General features: G+C 42.3%; 1 pseudogene across 1 annotated transcript; it reads left to right on the top strand.

The window, feature by feature from the left end:
• Positions 1-4233: 4233 nt before the first annotated feature.
• On the top strand, positions 4234-18359 carry LOC311621143 (V-type proton ATPase subunit G 1-like; annotated as a pseudogene). The gene is made up of 2 exons: positions 4234-4411; positions 17885-18359. The product of its transcript is annotated as a V-type proton ATPase subunit G 1-like (transcript).
• Positions 18360-19123: the final 764 nt, after the last annotated feature.

Here is a 19123-nt window from a genome sequence, read left to right as displayed (position 1 = left end):
GCTGCTGGTTTTTTTATTGTTTTCTTCTTTTTGTTTGGCCTGACTATCTGACTCTAACAGATGTCAGTTATTTCACTGGTGAACTCGGGAACTATCTCTTAATTGACTATAGGTTGGCCTGGCACAGCATTATCAGTATAGATTCTTATATAGTTACATGGATTTGATCCCAAAGGAAAATTTGCAAACAGGCTACCTTCCTGGTTAGTTACTCTGTTATTTTCATCCCCGCAACTCTCATCTTTTTCTTTCTTCTTGCTTTAAGTTTTGCCCCCCAAAAACTACCCAGGGTGATCTTGACTGAACATCAGCAAATCCACACACACACACACACACACACACACACACACACACACTAGAGGAGAGGCCCAGTGCACAAAATTTGTGCATGGGGGGGGGGAGTGTCCCTCAGCCTGGCCTGTGCCTTTTGCAATGCGAGATCCCTCAGGTTGGGTCCCTAGGCCTGCCTGGTATTCAGGACCTATCAGTGCTTTCCTTCTCCCTGCTGCCAGCAGCTGGCCCTGCCCCTGCTGCTACCACTGCTTTCCATCTGTGTGGTGCTGTCTCCCCCCCCCCCCCCTCCCCCTGCCCCTCCAATAGTCGCCTCCCTCTGTGAGCAACAGCTGTGGGGTGCGATCACTTGGCTGGCCTGGGCCTTCCTCTGCAGGGCGATTGCTGGCCAGCCCTGTACACCTGCTATAGTGTTGCTGGCCAGTGGCCTGGGCTTCCCTCTGCATGGTGATAGATTGTGGGGGATCTCTGATCCATCACCCAGCAGATGGAGGCCTTGGCCCATCTGGCCAGGGCTCCGTGATCGATTGCTATGCAGAGGGTGCCTGGGCATCCTGCGGGGCAATTGTGGGGTGATGGCGGCCCCCCTCGCAGCGCCCCCCCCCCCCCCTCGACCAATTGCATTACACCTGCCTTGGCTGGCCTTGGCAGTGTGTGTCATAGCGTGGTCGTCTAGAAGGTCATCCGGAAGTTTGTTCTGCTATTTAGTCAATTTGCATATTATACCATATATGGCCAGATTATTATGATCTCTGAACGCACAATAATCTGGCCACTCAGTGTATATCCTATATAATAAAAGGCTAATAGGCAAATTGTCCTCTCGACCAGGAGTTCAACCAGCAGGTAGGCCAGCCAACTGTCTGTGTCCCCTCCCACTGGCCAGGCTGGATGGACCCCACTCATGCACGAATTCATGCACCGGACCTCTAATAATACACTGAGTGGCCAGATTATTATGTGTTCAGAAATCATAATAATCTGGCCACTCAGTGTGTATATATATATATATATATATATATATATATATATATAGTAACTCATTGTCTTATTTATTTTTTTTCTCAGAAAGAAGAGTTCCTTTTTTCTTCTTTTCTTCAAGAGAGCTTCAATGGGTAATGGCAAAGCACCAAGTTGAATATGCTTTGGCAAATCTGTTTTGTTTGGACACTCATAAAACATATCTTTCCAAGAGCACCGTGAAAGCAATATGCTATTGTGTATTCACTGGAAAATTTTATGCTATCTCAATCAGAACTTTTTCCCTCCCAAATATATTTTTATTGATTTCAGAGAGGAAGGGAAAGGGAGAGAGAGACAGATACATCAATAATGAGAGAGAATCATTGATCGGCTGCCTCCTGCACACCCCACACTGGGGATTGAGCCCGCAACCCAGACATGTGACCTAACAGGGAATCGAACCATGACTTCCTGGTTTATAGGTTGATGCTCAACCACCAAGACAGCCAGCTAGGCTTAATCAGAACTTTTGTATGTCTTTGCTTACATAGCTAGTTTTCAAGTTGTTTGAGGAATTGCCATGTTACTGAAAACATGTTTTCAGTAAATAAATACTGTTTAGATTTAGCGTATGCTCCTTTAGCACTCTTTTTTTTTTTTCATTTGCCTTTCCTCATATTATTTATACCCACTTTAGAAATATTGTTTCTAGAGTTTAGTATTTCTGTGTCATCTGTAACAGTAATAGGATATCAAGGGTAGGCAGGATTGGGTAGGAAAAATCCCATTAGATAAGACCTTTCATCTAACCCTTTGCACAGATTCATTTATTGGAATCTCAATTCTTTGTCCTGGTTCTGTTTACAGACACTGGTTTTAGGAATTCCAAGGGCTTATGAAATGTCCTGGCACATTCTGAGATCAGATGAGCAGCCATGTATAAAACAGTAAATATACTCAGAGCACAGGGAAACAGTCCTGGATCACAGTCTGGTGCAAAGAACAATTCTGAGGAAAGTTTTCCTGTATAAGCAGACTTGCCACAGCATACCCAACTCGGTAATTTGCCATTATACCTCCAGTGCACATGTACTTTGGTCATTCTGTTGATATCTTTTTTTCCCTTTTTATTGAATTGATTGCGGTGCCACTGGTTAACAATTACACAGGTCTCAGGTGCACAATTCTACAACACATAATATGTAATTGTATTGTGTGTTCACCACCCCAAGTGAAGTCCCTGTCCATCACCATTAATCCTCCCTATATCCCTCTCCATTTCTCCCAAACCTCCCTCCCCCTGGCAATCACCAACTGTGGTCTGTGTCCATGAGTTTTTTTCTTTGCTTCTCAACCCCTCCACTGCCCCCTGTCCAGCCTTTTGTCCCCATTTCTTTGCTCTTCTAAACTTCTTTCTAGATAATCTTTAGTCTTACCATTTCATTAATTCTATCTTTAATTCAGTCGAATCTGCTGCTTCATCTCTTCAGTGAGTTTTTAATTTCAATTTTAAAAAATATATTTTATTGATTTCTCACAGAGAGGAATGGAAAGGGAAAGACAGTTAGAAACATCGATGAGAGAGAAACATCAGTCAACTGCTTCCTGCACACCCTCCACTAGGGATGTGCCTGCAACTAAGGTACATGCCCTTGACTGGAATCGAACCTGGGACCTTTCAGTCCACAGGCTGATGCTCTATCCACAGAGCCAAACCGGTCAGGGTTAATTTCAATTTTTATGTTGCTCATTCCTATGAGTTATATCTGCTTCTTTTTCAGATGTGCTTACCCTTAAATAAGTTTGAAGCATCTTAGGAATATTGATTTTGTATTTTCCCCACCTATTTCAAAATCTTACACCTTTTCAGGGTCTGTTTCCCCCCCCCTGTGGCTTATCATTGATGGAGTTTTATTTCTTTGTGTGTTTAGAGAATTTTCATAATCTGTCATCCAAAGAACTTTATCTTCATTTGGGCCAATCACAGATTGCTGATTCCTGCCCTCTGCCTGTTTTTGTAAACAAAACTATGTTGGAAGACAGCCACATGCCTTTGTTAGCACATGGTCTGTTTGGTTTTGCACCACCACAGCAGAGTTGAGTAGTTGTAGCAGCGACTGGATGCCCTCAAAGTCTAAATTATTTACTCTGACCTTTCACCTGAAATAGTTTGCTTACCTCTGGTCACGGGCACTATCAATCTGGGACAATTTCAAACTACTTTATTGGCTTGAGGTTTTTGAGGCATGCAAGTAGTGAGACTTTAGCTTGTAAAGCCCAGTGAAGGCCATCTTGTGGTTTTGAATTCTCTGCCTAATGTTTTTGAAATTCATCTACATTGCTGTGTTTATAAGTATTGTAGTTTGTTCCTTCTGATTGCCTAGTGGTTTTAAATCCTTAGGGGGAAGTGTTTTGTTTCTTTTCCCCTTTTCACTTAGCACTAGGGTTTTAAGGTTTGACACAGACAATTTACTTGGCTGGTATTTGGGAGTGGGAGATGATTTTTCTTTCTTCTAAAAGAATGTTGCCCTTTGAGATCCCACTTTCAATAGAAGTCTCTAGTTAGACTTCCCACCTTGGTCCAGCCTTCAACTTTATCTATTGTACTTTGAGGTTCTGGAAACTGCTGCTCAAGTGTGGTTCAGCCAGTGCCCTCATGGTGAATGCCTCAGAGCTGGCCTCGCTGCCCTGCTTATCTATCCAGGATAACCTAGCCCCCCTCAGTCTTTGGTCTGAATAGTCATAACATTCTTGCTAGTAAATGGAAGCATTCTAACATCATCATCATCATTATTATTATTATTATATCAAAAGAGGATGAGTACATGTTGGTAGAAATAAAAATTTTAGAAAGCGACAACTCTAACTTTAGAAAACTTTTCTCTGAACCATTTTAATGTAAAGAGCAAAAACTCCTTTAGAATCATCTCTCTATACTAATAAAAGGGTAATATGTTAATTAGACCTGACATCTTCTGGATGTCCATCCTAACAAAGCTGGGCCAAGGCGCCTACGGCTACAGCCAGCCCTGGAGAAGCTGCCGCAGTCTTGGGAGAATCCGCCTGCGGTCCAGGGTGCCTGCTGATGGCCCAGGCCGAGCCGCCAGGGGTCCCATGTCCCTGCTGCTAGCCAGAGGGAAGGAAGCCTGGGCCCTAGGTGTGGGGGCTGAGGCAGAGATGGTTAAGGGCAATCAGGCTAGCAGGAGAGCAGTTAGGGGTGATCAGGTTGGCAGGCAAAGGGGTTAGGGACAATCAGTCAGTCAGGCAGGCAGGCAGGCGAGTGGTTAGGAGCCAGCGGTCTCAGATTATAAGAGGGATGTCCAACTGCCAGTTTAGGCCCTGTCGAATCGGGCCTAAATCGGCAGTCGAACATCCCCTGATTGGAATGGGTACAGGCTGGGCTGAGGGACCCCCCTGCATGAATTTTGTGCACTGGACCTGTAGCCTATATATATATATATATATATATATATATATATATATATATATATATATATATATATATATATAAAAGCCTAAGGTGTTAAGTGTCCAACCATCTGACCCATCGTTATGATGTACACTGACCGGACACTATGGCAGGCACTCAATGTAGAAGCTGCTGTGATGTGCACAGAGTAATGGCACCATGGATCTGGCACCCACAAAGCAAGACTCAGCTTCCACCAAGTGGGACACAGGCCCTGCCACCTCCCCAGAGTGACAGCCCACTAAATTGCAGCCGATGCTGTTGAGACCCTATGGTGCAAAATGTGGCCCAAAGTCAAGCCCAGCCCAGAAACACAACTTGCTTTATAGCCAGGTGCAAACATTTATACTTTAACCAAATATGTCTGTGAGTGTTTTCCGTGCCTCATTTAATTTGATCCTCACAGAAGTCCTGGTGTAGGTAGATAGGAGACCTTGGTGGAATCCTGCTTTCTTTTCATTAGCCAGAAAATGGAGATTTAGAAAGCTTAGAAACTTGACCCAGATGAAAAGAAGTAAGAAATGGTGGACCCTGAAAATGATTTCAGGTTTTCTTACTGTGCAGAATATAGTCAAACACTGCTGCAATTAAATATTTTACCCTTTGTTCTCCCTGTGTGATCTATAATAATAATCTGTTTCATGTTGATATTTACTGCTGTGTTGCTAACAATTACCTGAAAGAGAAGTTGGGGTGCTTCACTGGGCTGGAAAAAGTTTAGCTACATCAGAAAGCAGGTCTAATTAAGCAAGCTTATTCTATATAAAAGGCTAAGTTGACTTGCACATGCGTGATACATATAAAGCTCTCGCAGCCGCCAATCGCACATGTGTGTTTCCATTTGTCATTGTTGATCATGAATTTGGTTGGCACTTCTATTATAGAGAAAGGGCAAATAGCTACATTAAAATATTTCTTCTAGTTAATTTCCTTTCAATGTGCATGAATCCATGCACCACTAGTAACTTAATATGCAAACTAAATACCCTGCTGAAGATTTTTTTTTTTTTAAAGTGATACAGGAAGATAGCAACTGAAGCAGGGAAGACTATGAAATTCTTAGTATTGGTGGAGAATGCAATAACCTAATAGAAGGAGGGCAGCTAAAGCAGGTATTTGCATTGTAGGTGAGTGACAAGTCCTCCGACTGCCCATGTATCAGCCTGGGCTGAGGTCCCATTAAGGTTTTAGATGGTGTTCCCTAGGGTCAAAAATCCCTGTGATGATTGGGTGCCTCTTGCTGTAGGAAGAATATAGCAATTCTGATTACTTGATAGCCTCTTGGTCTATTTGTGGATAAGATGCCCAGGATAGCTTTGAAAATAGAATATGTATGCTCTATCTTGATGAACTAAAGTATTTCAGATCCCTTTGAGTTTTAAGCTATAATTAGGCAGTGAGGTGCCTGGAAGAGTGGGAACAAAGAGTCAGTCTCTTCTCAAGGTGAAATACAATGCATATTTTTTAAAAAAGGGAATTTAAATTTTTTAGAAGCTTTGAAAAGTGTTTTCTTTTCAAAGAATTAATTAAGACATATCCTTAAAAAACCAATTGGGAATCACAGGTTAGAGTTGGATACGTTTTCAGATTACCATTTTTCTAGCTTTATAAAGCAAATATATCCATTTGGTGCCTGCTATGTGCCCATTACTTCTCTTAGTCCCAGGACAAAGTAGCTGGGCTTGTGGAAACCCTTTGGAGCAGGTGGTGGTGGTGGTGGTGGTGGGGGGGACGGGGGGGACGGAATCAAGAAACATGTTTGGACAGAATCATCACAAGGGATTCAGAATCGCCTTTGTTTTTATTTCTTATAAAGCTTGGGATAGTAAATACCTAAGCCTTCTTTAGGAAGAGTTTACAGAAAAGCATATTTCTCTTACAGCTAGCATCCATGGAATCGAGCCCTGTGACAGGGAGAAGGGAGCAGTCTAAGCTCCCATGGAATGCACACCTGACAATGCTTATTGCTAAGTTGAAGGAACACTTGACCTTGGTTAGGCCTGTTTATTATAGCAACCACCTTTTTGATACAAGCAGCCCTGACATCTGGTTGTTGCTAAATCAGGCCCAAGTGAAAGAGTTCCAAATCTCCTAACTGGAAAAAGTGACCGGCGCTGGTTGGTTGAAAGGCAGGTTCTGAAAAGCCGGAATTGTGCTCAGGATGGGGCTGAGGAACACCCTGTCCTCTCCGGCAGGCTCTGCAGTCCTTTGATTAACCAATGGAGTATCTATTCAACCGATTTTCCCCAGACATTTAACACATATTTTATGAAATGCGTGTGGTGATTCAGGCTTTCTTAGTTCTGAAGCACTAGGCTGCCCAAGACAGGAATCTGACCCGCAGGAGCTTAGAATCTGGAAGTGGAGATAAACACCACTAACCACAAGAGGAAGGGGCAAGGCCTTTCTCTGGCCCAGGATCAAAGTGCTGTGGGAGTCTGGACAAGTGACTAATGCTAGTCATGGAAGAGTGTATGGAAAGGAGGACATCTGAGTGAGCTGTGGAGGACAAGTAAGTGCTCCCTGGTGAAATTAGGGAAAAAGCAGGTGAATGAATTTCTTGTACCTACACTGGCACCCACCCTCCCCCAGAAAACAACAAACACCCCAACAGGAGAGGGTTGTTTATTATCAGAACTATTTGCTTCTGAAGTTCCCCTGTTCTTCTTTTCAGAGCCATTTACTCTTTCTCCACCATTACTACCTGAGCCCAAGCCATCATCTCTCACATGGGCTACCATAAGAATCTTCCTACTGTTCTGCCTGCCTCTGCTCAGGTGATTATTTTAAATCAGAATCGAATCATGTCACTTCCACCTTCAAAACTCTCCAGTGGCATCCCATCGCTCTGTGAATCAAATCCAAAGTCCTTACCTCGATGCCCAAGGCCTTGCTGAGATTTGGCCACTGGTCACCCTTTCAGGCTACTTTCTGTCATTCTTCCCTTCTGCAACCACCCCAAAAACTCTGGCCATTTTGTTCTGTTTTTGAAACCAACAAGAATATTCCTGCTGAAACAGTTTTGACTCAGTGGATAGAGCATCGGCTTGAGGGATGAAGGGTCCCAGGTTCGATTCCGGTCAAGGGCATGTACCTTGGTTGCAGGCACAAAAAAAAAAAAAAAAAAAAAAAAAAAAATATATATATATATATATATATATATATATATATATGTATATATTTCTGCTGCAGGGCCTTGACACTTTTTACTTAAGCTTAGAAAAATCTAGATATTTGTTAGACTCCCTTTCTATTTTATTTGTTGGGTCAAATATCCCCTCTTTTGAAGCTTTTCCTGGCCACCCTATCTAATAGAGCAGTCCCTGTCACTCCCTATTCCCCTTGCCTTTTTTTTTTTTTTTTCATTTCTTATTTCCAAACATTATAATACTTGTTTGTTTTTATGCACTCCCCATTACACTGTAATTTTAAAGAATATTTGCCAAATGAATGGGTGAATTTTTGACCATACCTCCATCCTTTCTTGATGTTCATGACCTTGACAATTTTGAAAATAACAGGTCATTATTTAGGAACATGTCCTTTAATTTGGATGGCCTTGATTTTTTTTTCTTTTCATGATTAGATCTTGGTTATGCAGTTTGATCAGGAATAAGAAATGATACACTGTGGTCCTTTCATTGCATCCTAACCTGTGGCACATTCTTTTGATTTCTCTCATTACTGAGGATCTTCAGTTTGGGTATTTAACGTGGTATATCAGTTGCTATATTAGGGCTGCTATGACAATATCCCACCGACTGGGTTGCTTAAACTACAGAACTTTATCCTCTCACTGCACTGGAAGCTAGAGACCAAATTAAAGGTGTTGGCAGAGTTGGTTTCTTCTGAGGCCTCTCTCTTCAGTTCACGGGTGGCCATCTTCTGTATCCTCATAGCCTGGCTCCTGTTCTCTGTGTTCCAAACTCCTCTTATGAGGACACCAGCCATAATGAGTTAGGGCCCACCCATATTATGTCATTTTACCTTAATCCAAGTGGAGACCAGACCCACCACACCTTTACTTTGAATTTCACACTTACATTTCACACAGATAAGTACAGCTGGCCCTTCTTAGTACTCGTGGGTTTCCCATCTTCAGATTCAACCAACCCTGGGTCAAAAATACACTGGGTTGGGGGTTAGTTGAATTCACAGATGCAGAACCCATGGATATGAACGGTTAACTAAAGGACTTGAGCATGCTTGAATTTTGGTATCCATGAGGGTCCTTGAGAGAATCTCTTACGGATACTGAGAGATGACTGTATACATATTTAAAATATAGTCTTTTAATAACCAGATCACTTTTCTGGATGAGTTTTAATAAAAAAATATTTAATTGTTTTAGGTCAATGTTTTTAAGTTTCCTTTTGGAAACTGAGGCCTGATATTACTATGCAACAAACTAAGGTCTGATATCACTATGATGCAATGGATAAATGTTATCTTTTCTCATTTCCACATTCTATCCTTTTATTGCCACGTTAACTAGTATTGGACAAGTGACTTCAGCCACATACTGGCCAGTCAGAGGACTTCTGGTCTAAGGGTGGACACATGACCTAAGAGTGTCAAGCAATCATTTTGAAGGAACAATAGAGTCACAGAGAGATAAGTTCTTTCTTTCTTTTTTTCTGAGACTGTACATAGAAAAAACATAATCAAAGTCCCTTCTGAGAATGAAGTGAGAGCAGAGGGAAGCAGAGAGAAAAATAGAGATCCATATTATGATATAGTTTAGATTTAGTGTGTTTTTAAAAAAATTATTGATTTGAGAGAGAGAGAAAGAGATGAGGGAGAGTGGGGGAAGAAACATTGATAAGTGTTCCACTTATTTATGCATTCGTTGGTTGCTTCTTGCCTGTGCCCTGACCAGGGGATTGAACTGGAAACCTTAGTGGATGATGCTCTAGCCAACAGAGATTTCCCCTCCCTCAGTTGTAACACCTAATTTTAATGGTTTAAGCACAACATGTCTACAGCAGACCTTATTGATTGCTGATAGAATTTAAATATTTTCCACAGAGTAGGTTGTTTTCTGGATAGTATCAACCATTAAATTTAATTAATATTAATGTAATTAAACCTGAGTCTAGCTGAGACAGGTAATTGTGCCCAGGAGCTTCTGGTAGCTTCCTGCCTGGTACAGAACTCCTGTCTGAGGCAGAGACAATGGGGCCTGCAGAGACACGAATCTTTCAGCAGCCATAGAGCTCAAAATCTCTGGTCAGTGCCAGGACACACAGCCAGGCAGTCTGGGGCAGGGCAAGTTGTGGCAAACTCATGGGAAGTAGAGGAAGATTTTCCCAAAGTCTCCATCCCCCATTTTGGAATGAGATGGAGAAAAAACAAAAAAAGCATTTGAAGCCCTGAATATCTTTCACTGTTAATCTATACTTGATTGTACCTTCTGCAGTCTGAAGTACCCATATTCAAGGCTAAACACACAGATTTGTCTCGAGTGGTAAATTTCAGCATAGAACACACCATTCATTCTCACAGCTGAATATAAAAGAGATAGTTTAACAGACTCTCAGAGGGGAAGTAGAGGTTCCACAGTGCTGTAGCTCCATTTTTAGGAGGATCAGGAGAAAGCAGGTAGCAGTGTATTTCTTCTGTAAACACACTCATGTTTTGGGAGAGGATGCTGCTTTCTAGAAAAATAACTCTCAGAATTTCAGAATGTGTAAAATCACGGCAGCCTTCCATAAAACAGTGCAAGCGGTAACCCACTCCCTCACTGTATCGAAGAAAACATTAGTCTGTGTTAATGAAAACATTTTGGTTGTTTTTTTGACCTTGTTTTCTCTCGATCTTCACTTCTATTAATAGTGCGGCTCCTTCAGCACTGGACTGGCTTTGGTTGCCTGTACTCAGTTGATTTTTGGTTTGCTATTTTTAACACGTTCTTGCGGTAGTTTTGGATCAGGATCATGTGTCTAGGCAGCATAAGTCATTCAGCTAACAAAGGCATAGCAGTCACTGAAGTGATGATCAAATCAGAATTTTCATTAAGTGTTCAGTTTTTAAAAAGCATTTTTAAGTGGACATGTGAGTTCTTATGTGATTTGCTTTGTAGCAAGAACCATTTATTTCCTAGTACTGATCTCATTTCCTTCTAAAGTGGTCTCACCAAATAATTGCTTACATCATTGGAAGAAAATTCACAGACATAAGCCAAAGTCTGAGATCAAGAGTTCAACTTCATCTTCTATTAAGAAAGTAAATGTCATATTAGCCGTTTTTTTTTTTTTTTTTTTTTTTTTTTTTTTTTTTTTTTTTTTTTTTTTTTAATAATGGGAAATTGCTATGTGGACACAGGGTTCAAATTTATTCTATCTCTCTCCTCTTCCTCCCCGCCCCCACCACTGTTTAAGCTAATAAATTCTTTTTAAAAAATTCTTTATTGTTTAAAGTATTACATATGTCTCCTTTCCCCTCCATTATCTACTCTTCTTAATAATTTCTAATTCAGGAGATTTTGTTCTGCTATTGTCATATTTATGGATGAAATTAAGCAAGTGGATCTTCTGGCATCAGTTAAAATATTTTTCAGACCAATCACCTGTTCTATACCCAACTTTCTGAACAAAGACTATAGGGGCATTCATTCATTTGTTCATTCAGCTGTCACTGAAATGGAAACTTTTGTTACCTCATGGAGGAGGCAACAATAAGATGGTTCCTGACAGAAGAGTAGGATTTAGGTGGACAAAAAGAGTAAAGAAACATCAGAAGCAAGGGGATGCAACAATAATAGAAATTGCCCATTAAATTTACATTGTACTTTACAGCTTATAGAGTGCATTCATATCCACTATTTCATTTGTTCCTCATATAACAACTGAGTATGTTATATGCAAATACTATCCCTATTTTACAGGTAAGAACTATGGGATCCATAGCTGGACAAATGATTAAATGGAGGAAACACTGATTTATGGTTAGGAGGTCTGAGTTTGAGTTTCTTATTGTGATAGACAAATGTTAGAGGTGATATATCTATCTATTGTTCAGATTATTACAATTGTTCCTCTTCCCCCTTCCCCCCCATAGCTCCCCTCCATCCAGTTCCCACCCCACCCTCTGCCCTTATTCATCCCACCACTGTCCTCATCCATAGGACTCCTAATCCTCCACACCCCTTCTCTCTCCTCCCTCCCCCCCCCCCCCCGCCGAGAATTGTCAGTCCACTCCCTTTCTGTGCCCCTGATTCTATTATATTTACCAGTTTATTCTGTTCATCAGATTTCTTTATTCACTTGATTTTAGATTCACTTGTTGATATGTATTTGTTGTTTATAATTTTTATCTTTACCTTTTTCTTCCTCTTCTTAAAGAATACCATTCAGCATTTCATATAATACTGGTTTGGTGGTGATGAACTCCTTTAGCTTTTTTTTTTATCTGTGAAGCTCTTTATCTGACCTTCAATTCTGAATGATAACTTTGCTGGGTAGAGTCATCTTGGTTGTAGGTCCTTGCTATTCATCACTTTGAATATTTCTTGCCACTCCCATCTGGCCTGAATAGTTTCTGTTGAGAAATCAGCTGACAATCGTATGGGTGCTCCCTTGTAGGTAACTAACTGTTTTTATTTTGCTGCTTTTAAGATTCTCTCTTTGTCTTTTGCATTTTATCTTGACATTTTAATTATGATGTGTTTTGGTGTGGTCCTCTTTAGATTCCTTTTGTTTGGGGTTCTGTGCACTTCCTGGACTTGTAAGTCAATTTCTTTCACTAGGTGGGGGAAGTTTTCTGTCACTATTTCTTCAAATAGGTTTTCAATATCTTGCTCTCTCTCTTCTTCTGGTATCCCCATAATTCGGACGTTGGTATGCCTGAACTTGTCCCAGAGGCTCCTTATGCTATTTTCATATTTTTGAATTATTTTTTTCTTTTTTCTTTCCTGGTTGGGTATTTTTTGCTTCATTGTATTCCAAATCTTTAACTTAATTCTTTTTTAAAAAAAATATATTTTATTGATTTTTTTTTTTTTTACAGAGAGGAAGAGAGAGGGATAGAGAGTTAGAAACATCGATGAGACAGAATCATCAATCAGCTGCCTCTTGCACACCCCCTACTGGGGATGTGCCTGCAACCAAGGTACATGCCATTGACCGGAATAGAACCTGGGACCTTTCAGTCCGCAGGCCGACGCTTTATCCATTGAGCCAAACCGGTTTCGGCCTTTGACTTAATTCTTGTGATCCTCTTGTCTGCTGTTGGATCTCTGTATATTATTATTATTATTTTAAAAAATATATTTTATTGATTTTTTACAGAGAGGAAGAGAGAGGGATACAGAGTTAGAAACATCGATGAGAGAGAATCATCGATCAGCTGCCTCTTGCACACCCCCTACTGGGGATGTGCCCGCAACCAAGGTACATGCCCTTGACCAGAATCGAACCCGGGACCTTTCAGTCCACAGGCCGACGCTCTACCCACTGAGCCAAACTGGTTTCAGCTGTATATTATTTTTATTTCAGTCAGTGTATGCTTAATTTCTACTTGGTCTTTTTTCACATTCTCGAGGGTCTCACTAAATTTATCAGCCTTTTCTTAAAAATTCTTGAAAAACATTATAACTGTGGTTTTGAACTCTATATCCAGTCATTTGCCTTTCTCCATTTCTTTCATTTGTGATCTGTTTCTTTATCTACGCATTTTGGCTGATTCCCTGAGTTGATAGAGTGGCTTTGTGTGCTAGGTGTCCTATAGGGTTCAGTGGCCCAGCTTCCCCAATTACCTGAGGTGGACACTCTTGGTGCACCCCTTTGTGGGCTGTGTGCACATTCTTGTTGTAGTTAAGCCTTGACTGTTGTTGGTATCACAGAGAGGAATTGACCTCCAGGCCAGTTGGCTGTGAGGATCAGCTGTGTCTATGATGGGAGAACTTCTATGCTGGAGACACCCTTATGAGGCAAGACTTGCTTCAGTGGGGCTTTGGTGCTCACTGAGTCTGACCCCTGAGTGTGTCCCTTATGGATCTGAGAAGTTGTTATCTGGATGGTCCTACTCTGAGTCCTGGGTAGACTGGCTCTTGGATCTCCAAGGATGTGCTAATTTAGCCTCTGCCTGAGGCCGCCCAGCAGGAGCTACAGAGAAATCTGCAGGTTTCTCTTCTTTGTTTGGGTTTTGGAGGTGCCCAGATGAGGCCCAGCTGTGAAGCAATCCAAGTTATTGTGGGGCCTTGAGCCTTCTTTTGGATGTTCTGGGTCTCTCTGACTCAGCTGCAGTTTGTTAGGTAAGTTTAGATTTCAAAGGACCAGGCCATTCATATGCAAAAGCCTCTGTGCACAGCTTGGATGGAGTAGAGTCTCAGGGTGGAGCAAACAGCAATGACTTATCATTAGCCCTGCCCTAAGAGGCCCCCAGGTCTCAGTGTCCCTTAGTAATCACTGCAAGCACCTCTGAGAGAAAGCCACCCTCGAGTTCTGCCTGCTGCCAGCCCGTCCAGTTTCTCCCCATATGAGTCTGGGTCCCCAGAGTCTCACCCAGAAGTGGAGTTCGGAGCAGTCAGGAGTTTGTGTCTCCCTGCCATGTACTCAGTTACCAGCCCTCTTCGTGCGCGCACCTCCATACCTCTGCTCTTTACTTCTGCAGCTCCTCTGACTCTATGTGCTTTTCTCGTCCCTTCTAGTTGTAGAATTTACACTTAGCCTTCCTGAGCTTTTGGATGATGTCTGTTTTGTCTTTTAGTTGTAGTTTTGAAGTTTTTGTGCGAGGTGGCAAGTTCAGGTGTTTACCTATGCTGCCATCTTGGTTTTCCTTGGCATTTATATTTTTGTGTATGTGAACCTGTGACTTGCTTATAACCAGTAGAATGTAGCAAAGATTATATTACATTGCATATTCATGCTCTTACTAGCTTTGTTGGCTTTGAATAAGGAAGCTTTCATGAACCCTACAGCTGCAAGGAACCAAATGCTGCCATAAGACCTGTGAGTGGTAAAGTGAATCCTTTCTTCACTAACCCTTCAGATTAGACCTCATCTCAGTCAGCACCTCAACTGCAGCCTTGTATGGCTCTGAAGCAGGGACCAGCTAACCCATGTCCAGACCCCTGACCCAGATTAACTGTGAGAAAACAAATGTGTGTTGCTTTAAGAGTTTGTGTAGTATGTTATAGGAAAATAGATAACTAATACACTTATCTGCTAGTTGTGCACTATTGAGTTAATTACAAAACCACTCTGTGTGGCAGAGATAATTAATTGTTTACCACAGAGTTATGCTCCATCTTCACATAATAATATTATCATTGAGAAGTGGCTGGCCAGCTAGGGGCTGCATTTCCTAGTGCTCCCCTGCATCTAGGTGAAACCATTAACTGGTTCTCATCAATGAGATCTAAATGGAAGTAACCTAAGTCATTGACAGGATGAGGTTGCTAAGAAATGGGTATGCTTTCTCCATTCTCTTTTTGCCTATCTGCCAGGTGAAGGCAAAAGGCACTGAGATCCTAGGGCCTGGTGGAACCACGGGCAGAAGGAGCCTGGGTTCTTTAATCACCTCATGCAGGAAAGCTCTTAATGCAGGAATACCTGCATTATTATTGGGGATTATTATTGTGTTAAGCCCCTGACTTTTGGGTTTACTTATTGTAGCTCTACTTTTCCCTTAATATAGTATTCATATTCTTATCTACTAGAGGCCCAGTGCAGGATTCATGCACTGGTGGCATCACTTGGCCTGGTCTGCAGGGATTGGACCGAAACTGGCTCTCTGACATCCTCTGAGGGATCCCAGATTGCAAGAGGGTGGTTCTCAGGTGATGCACCCTGGAATCAGACCCCCTCATCTCTGGTTCTGGGTGTATCACAGCTCAGCAGCTTCTACATTGAGCATTTGCCCCCTGGTGGTCAGTGTGCATTATAGGTACTGGCCAGTTGGCCAGTTGCCAGTCACTTAGGCTTTTATATCTATACTAGAGGCCCCCCCCACTCAGTCTAGCCTGCACCCTCTCCAATCCAGGACATCCCTCTCACAATCTGGGACCACTGGCTCCTAACTGCTCACCTGCCTGCCTGCATGATCACCCCTAACTGCCCCACCCCTGCTGGCCTGGCCACCCCAAGCAACCTGTTTTGTCATCCATTTGGTTGCAATGGTCACTTTGGCTTTTATATACTTAGATATATAAAAGCCAAGTGACAGGAATGACAGAATGACTGGAATGACTGGAACGACCAGAATGACTTATGGCTATGATGTGCACTGTGGTGGCCAACTGGACTAATCAGGGCCCCAATTGACCCCCCAACCTCCTGCAGTCCCTCCCCCTGCCTGGCCAACCACCTGTGGCCTCTCCCCTGGTCAGCCTCCCACTTTGGGCCCCCCAAACTGGGGTGGGGCTGGCTGGCCAATCACCTGCAGCCCCTCTCCCTGGCCAGCCTAGCCCCTGATCAGCTCCTCCGACCCCATCTGGCTGCCTGTGGCCCTTGTGCACTGGGCCTCTAGTACATAGATAATATGGGAATAAAGTTGTTGTGATTGAATGAAATAATCCATTTGAAACACTTATTAAATTGTAAAATATTATACTAACATAAGATGTAAATATTTTTTTTCCCCTCAAAAACCCTAAGATACAAATAGGAAAGAAATTATTTCCTTGTTTATTGTTCTTGTCTCTGGGCAAGGAAAGAAATCAGTCAGAGGTCTCTACCCTGTCCCCTGGGTCACCTCCAGCCTCTAGTCTCCCCTCAGGTCAGGGCCAGGGGTATCTCTGATTCTCCAGCGTGGGGGGTTTTGGGGGACAGCAGGTTCTGAGGGAGGCTGGGTGGACTGCAGGTGCTGGGGGGCAGGGACTCCTCTGAGCATCTGTGGCCCGGGTTGAGGAGGGGCCTCTGGGTGTTCCCAGATCACAGGGCTGCAGGGACCCTCACCTCCAGCCCCAAACGCGGCCCAGCCCAACTTTTTAACTTTTATTTTTTGATACTTTTATTTATTATTATTATTATTATTATTATTATTATTAAAAATATATTTTTACTGATTTCAGAGAGGAAGGGAGAGGGAAGAGGGACAGAAACATCAATGATGATCAGCTGCCTCCTGCACGGCCTCCACTGGGGATTGAGCCTGCAACCCAGGCATGTGCCCTTGACTGGAATAGAACCAGGGACCCTTCAGTTTGCAGGATGATGCTCTATCCACTGAGCCAAACCAGCTAGGGTGATACTTTTTATTTTAAAGTAATTACAGAATCAAAAGGTGTGTGTATGTGTTTATCCTTACCCAATGATATTTTTCCATTGATTTTAGAGAAAGTGGAAGAGAGAGGGAAATACAGAGAGAAGCACATCAATTGGTTGCCTCCTGTATGCACCCTGACCAGGGCCAGGGAGGAGCCTGCGGCAGAGATAGGTGCCCCTGACTGGAAAATGAACCCAGGACCCTTCAATTGGCAAGCTGATGCTCTAGTCTGAACTAAACCGGCTAGGGTGGCAAATGTATTTCTTTAATTAATTTTATCTACTGAACTAAACCAGCGAGGGTGGCAAATGTATTTCTTTAAATGTGAGTAGATAGATGAAGGCAGTAATTTCATGGCTGTCCCTGTGAAGTTGAATGCAATGTATTTCTCTGCAGAAGCTGTATATTTGGTCATCAGTACATTGAGAAGAAACACAGCTACACCTTACATATGTTTTAGTTAAATTAAGAGGTTGATGCACATTTATTTTGAGGTGATTGTTGAAATGCCTTCCTCATGTGTAATGGAGTGTTCTCCCTTTGGCAATGCTGCAGACAGTTCATTTAGCTATATATGTTGTCAGTGAAATTCCCCACATGCTTCCATGGAACATTTGTCTTCTCCAGATGGCCTGTGTAAAGGCCAGTTGTTCTTCCAAATAAATCTATAGTTATAACAAACGTGTTATCTCCCTAGAGCAGATGAGAGTTCCTTCTTGGAAGAGGAATTGTCTTCTATCCAAAAGGGGAAAGTGGGCACTAAAACTGTTCTAAGACTGAAACTTGGTAGGATCTGAGTTTAAGGAAATTAGTAGGTTAGATATGTTGCTTTTTCTCCTCTCCATCCCTTCCAAAATGTGTGTGGCCTTAAGTTCCCTCCATAAAAGAACGCCAGAGCTGATCTGTGGGGCATGGAGCAGATTTAGGCTGCTTTCCTGGATTTGGGGGTCGCAGCCGCAGTGGCCAGTCAGTCGCAGGGTATCCAGCAGCTGCTGCAGGCCAAGAAGCGGGCTGCCTAGAAGGAGTCTGAGACCCACAAGCGAAAGAACCGGAGGCTGAAGCAGGCCAAAGAAGAGGCTCCTGCTGACACTGAACAGTACTGCCTGCAGAGGGAGGAGTTCAAGGCTAAGGAAGCTGTAGCTCTGAGATCCCAAGGCAGTTGCAGCACTGAAATGGAGAAGGAAACCCAGGAGAAGGTGATCAACTTCCAGACCTACTTCTGGCAGAACAGGGATGAAGTCCTGGGCAACCTCTTGGCATTTGTCTGTGATATCCGGCCAGAAATCCATGAAAACTACCACATAAATGGATGGGGAGAGAAGAAGCACCTGTTCTATGGGTTGGCATTTTATATGCCTCCATGCAATATGAAGCTTTTGCAAAGGTTGAGTTATAATCTCGTGAAAAGGCACTAAATTATTTCTGTATTCTATATAGTAGGCCTTTTTGCTTTTTGGAAAACAGCAAGTCTAGTTTCTTTCTACAAACTTAGAGTAGAATTTATCCAAAGATTTCATCTTTTTACCTCATATTTCTTGGAAAGCTAATGAGCATATGTTGTCTGTTTTTCTATGCCTTTTAAGTCATGCAACATATAAATATATATCACAATAAAAAATAATAAAAAAGAATCCCAAATACAAAAGTTCCCTTGAAAAGAGTCTACATATTTCTAACCTCTTGCCTTAAAGCTTTTTTTTTTTTTTTTTTTTTTTTTTTTAGTAATCCCTTACTTTTCTGTTAAATATGCAGTTATTATTATTACTTTTGATACACTTTTATTGATTTCAGAAAGGAAGGGAGAAGAAGAGAGAGAGATGGAAACATCAATGATGAGAGAGAATCATTGATCAGCTGCCTCCTCCATGCTCCCTATTGGGGATGGAGCCTGCAACCTAGGCTTGTGCCCTAACTGGGAATTGAACCTGTGACCTCCTGTTTCATAGGTCGACACTCAACCATTGAGTCACACCAGTCAGGCCAAACAGTTATTAGTCAATATCCTATATAATAAAAGCCTACTATGCTAAGTGTCTGGTCATCTGGTTGGTGTTCAACCAATTAAAGTGTAATATGTTAATGATATGGTAAGGCTGCTCTACCGCTTGCTATGATGTGAACTTACCACCAGGGGGCAGATGCTCTGACTGGTAGGTTAACTTGCTGCTGGGTCTGGCTGATCGGGACTGAGTG

This window comes from Pipistrellus hanaki, assembly GCF_964339955.1.
Source record: "Pipistrellus hanaki genome assembly, chromosome: 1".
Classification (NCBI taxonomy): domain Eukaryota; kingdom Metazoa; phylum Chordata; class Mammalia; order Chiroptera; family Vespertilionidae; genus Pipistrellus; species Pipistrellus hanaki.
The sequence above is the reverse complement of the archived record's forward strand: the minus strand, read 5'-3'. Positions and strand labels throughout refer to the sequence as shown.